Source organism: Xenopus laevis, chromosome 5S (genome assembly GCF_017654675.1).
Source record: "Xenopus laevis strain J_2021 chromosome 5S, Xenopus_laevis_v10.1, whole genome shotgun sequence".
NCBI classification, from domain to species: Eukaryota; Metazoa; Chordata; class Amphibia; order Anura; family Pipidae; genus Xenopus; species Xenopus laevis.
The window spans coordinates 29,707,832-29,712,426 of NC_054380.1; positions in this window are offsets into that span (position 1 = coordinate 29,707,832).

The following is a 4,595-nucleotide window of genomic DNA, read 5'->3' on the forward strand; positions in this document are numbered from 1 at the left end:
CTGTAATGAAACTCAGGGATTCTTCTCAGCAGGAACAAAGATAAGAAATGTATCAACTAAATGTATAAATATAGAACAGTTTACAGGGTCGGCGACCCTCTTTCCCAGAGCTGCTTTAGAAGGTGAAAAATTACACTTTACACTTCAATGATAGAAAAAGTGGTGACACATAGAAAATAGAAAGTAATTGGGAAAAGTCATTATATCTGGTGATCTATCTGAAAACAACCAGTTGTTTGAAGGTGAACAATCCCTTTAAGAGGGATATACAGTAAATGAGCTGGAGAGAGTGCAGAGACTAAGTGCAACTAAACTGGTTAGAGGGATGGAACACTTAGGGGCACATTTACTAAGGGTCGAATTTCGAAGTTAAAAAAAAAACGTCGAAATTCGACCATCGAATTTGATGCTTCGATAGTCGAAGTATTTTTTCGCTCGAAAACGAATTGTTCGATCGACCGATTTAATCATTCGAATCCAACGGTTCGAAGGACCGTACAAAAAAAAAACTTTGACTTCTAAAAACTTAGCCAAAGACTCAGAGAGGTTCTAGAAGGTCCCCCGTATGCTAAACAGCATACATGTTTAAGGTGGCGAAGTGTCGAAGTCCAAGTTTTTTTAAGAGACAGTACTTCGATTTTGATGGTTGAATTTGTGAAGTTTTTTCAACTCAAAAAATTTTTGGCCTATTCGATGGTAGAAGTACCCAAAAATTACTTCGAAATTCGAAGTTTTTGTATTCAAAAATTCACTTCAACCCTTAGTAAATGGGCCCCTTAAATTATGAGGGTAGACTGTCAAGGCTGGGGTTGTTTCCTCTGGAGAAAAGATGATTACGAGGGGACATGATTACACTTTACAAGTACATTAGAGGACATTATAGACAGATTTTTTTTCCCCTAAAAATGTTCAGCTGATTAGAGGCCACCCCTTTAGACTAGAGGAAAATAACTTTCATTTGAAACAACATAGGTGGTTCTTCACAGTGAGATTGTAGAATGCACTGCCGGATGAAAAGATAAGGATAAGAGGGACTTGGATGATTTCTTGTACAAACATAATATCCAAGGCTATAGTGATATGATAACATATTGGTAAATATAGTTTATATATGTATAAATATGAGTGTATAAATATGTAACTATGTAACGCTCTTCCAGACTCCTACACCTTATCTACAGCACCCACCCATAATCTACTCTACAGCACCTACCACTCCTTAATCTGATGCGCATTCACATACACTCTGCGCCACACCAAGCTCTCACCACCGCTGCATTCTCTGTCAGATATGTTTATTTCCGCTGCATGTCACATGCCAGACTTTTATTTCACTTCAGCTCTCAAGAGTCATCTCACTTTAGGAAAATACCACCTGTGTTTAGTGATCTACAGTATGGTGCTGATTAATCATGAGCTTAAAATACTTTGCTTGATTAATTAATTGCTTAAAATAGCAAAAAAATAAATAAAAAAAGACATCACTGAATGAAGATGAAGAATACCAGGTGTACATTGCCTGGAAATATGTCCTAAACACAGTTTCACTAGCAAATTCAATTATTTAATACTGAATGCTTATAAATAGGGCTGGTCTTAGCCAGGGGCACATTTTGGAACATTTTAGTTCCCATTTGTTGGGTTTGTTTTAGTTTCATTGCTGGGTGGCAGATAATGAGGGTTTCAGGGCTTGGTGGGCAGATGGTGTCTGTATGTCTTTGAATTGAAGTGTCTGGGGCCTCAGTGGCCCCCCATCCCAGTTGCAAGGTCCTCCAAACATTAACCCAGATGCTGCCCCCTACCCTGGGACGCACCACATAGCACATGCCATTCATTTCTTGCTTGAGGCCTTATTGAATACTACATATGTGGTAACATAGCATCTGATCTGATCCAAAGGACCATCATTAGACTGATCAAATTAAATGGTTGTTGGTCCATGCGTTTTATACTTTATAGTAGCATAACTGCACTGCACAAAAAAAAGATTACTGTAAAATGTCTCTAAATTAACCCAACTAACTTATAATTGCTTCTCTGATGAGCATCTGACACTACTTATAGCTATACTTGTGCTCCTATAACTGTCACCAGACAAATAGTGACTGCCTATCTTATAAAACAAAGATCAAACTATTTGTTTAAGGGCAGTGACACATGTGGAGATTCTGGGAAATTAGTCGCCTCTTCTTCGGGCGAAGAAGTTGTCTGAAGTTTCCTTGTGAGGCAACTTTGGGCGACTTTGGAAAATGAAGCAATCCAAGTGCCATCCCGTCAGGGATTTAGATTCAAGCTAACGGGAAGGCAGTTTATTAGTCGCCCGAAGAAGAGGCGATTTGTCGCTGGGCGGCTAAATCTCCACGTGTGTCTCTGCCCTAATAGGGAAAGATACACAGACAAAGATTTCATTCAAGCGCAGACAACTTGATCTATTTAACACTACAATAAGTTTCTAAACATCAACGGACTAATTATACAATGATGCCAGAAAAAATATAGTGGATAATGTACCCCCTACTGTAATTTATAAAGATATTATTAGTCACCGAGGAGTTATGTGACCATATAAAAGCACGAGGCCGCAGGCCGAGTGCTTTTATACAGGTCACATAACTACGGGGTGACTACTAATATCTGTATAAATTTAAGTAGGGGGTACATTATGCATTATAATCTACAGTTTTTGTGTCCAGTGTCTTCCTTCCTATATATGTGTAGTATTTTACTGGCTTTGCCCTATGTGCTGCAAAATTACGATTTTAATGCTGTTTTCCTTCCCCACCCACTTACTTAATTTTATCCCTGTAGTTATTTTTTTGTGGAAAAGTACCTGTTTTTGAATTCCATCAGTTTTTTCCCAATATACGTTGTATCCTGCTCTGGGTCACGACTCACGTCAGTTGCAGGGGAGGGGGAAGGTGAGGGGAAGGAAAGTGTCAGAGGACTGGAGAATGAGGGCTGGAGGCGGAGCAATACCGGAGATTGTGTGAGGGAGACTGGAATGGGGAGCTAAAGGAGCCGACACGGAGGACCATGAAAGTCAAAGTTAAGGTGGTGGGTGGAAGGGAGGGGGAGCGATATAAGGAGAGACATGGAGAGGCACTGTGCGAACAGGAGAGCCCATTAATCGATCGTGTGAGGAGGGACCTAGACTAAACAGACACTGAGGGGGCAGGTAGAGCAGGACCTGAGAGTGAAGCAGCTGAGAAATAGTGAGACAGGAGGAGCGCGCCGGTGGTAAGGAAGAGCTGAGGCAGGGAATTTGAAAGAAGGGGGGCAGAGTGGAGGAAGAGAGCAGCAGCGGCAAGTGCTCACTCACTCTATCTAAGAAACGGCGCGTTCTGACGTCAGAACGCGCTGTTTATAGGGATATAATTTACAGTCTGGTCCCATAGGGAAATGACCAGACTGTAGATTATATATATATATTTACTGCACAAAAATGTAGCAAACTCTTCAGAGTTCTAAGTGACAAGTGGTAAAAGATGTAAATAGAGTTAAACAAATGAGCAGTGATAAAAACTATTTGTCTCGAGGTTGTAGAAAACACAATAAGGTATCAGACAGATGGAAGAGGTCGATGTACGGACAATTTTATCGATGTGAGCGCATATCACCGCTGGTAATGAAAGCCATTCCTTTGATTACTCTCAACACAAAATAAGCTGCAATCAAAAAAAAAAAACTGTCTGTCCCAGTTGCAGTCTGATTTGCAAAATGCTTCCAAAGACTTGTAAAGCAGAATACAGTAACTCTTCACACACTAGTGCTTGGATCTGAGGTCTTATGCCCTGAAATAGAAAAAGAGAAATTTTCTTAAAGCCCTAGAAGTATTTACTAAAATAAAACCCATTTTACAAGAATAAAGAAAGAAGATTTAACTGGGTGATGCAATGATGCATATGGCCAACTTATTCACTGGCATGAACTAAATGACCACTCAGATATTCTCATAAATCTTCCCATGCAGTTTTCTAGTTTTATAGCTTGTCTTTCACCTTATCCTTTTTGAGGTTGAGCCCTCTGTTGTGCACTAACATTTGTTACGTCCAATTATTACTTCATAACAAGGTACAGCAATAAAATCTTCACCCCAGTTCCGACCCTAACTGACTTTTAAGTTGGTCCTCTAGGTATATGCTCTGGGTATATCTAGGTATATGAGATAACTGTGCTTTAGACTAAGCCTCGTTATCCAATACATAGGGCACCATGGGGGGTGGGGAGATTTGTGTTTTAAATTCTATGGCTATAAGGATTCCCATACAAGCCTTTCCTCTATGCGATTTCATAAATAACCTGTACAGCACAATATAATTTAGTAGTAAAAGCAATAAGACTTTAAATTGCATGGACAAGTAACCTTGCGTGGATGGTGGCCAGAACCAGGGGCTCAGAAATTTTACTTTCATGCAAAGACTGCAGCTCTTCAGGAACCTCTGCTAAATCTTCACTACCTGAATGAAGCTATGCATAAGTGTTTACAAAGTGTGACTTTGCATTGTGTTTATTGTTTAAGATTGTTGGTAGCCATTTTCTTTATTTTGTGGGTGTTTATTTCCTTGACATTTACTGCAATTCCTAAACTTAATAGT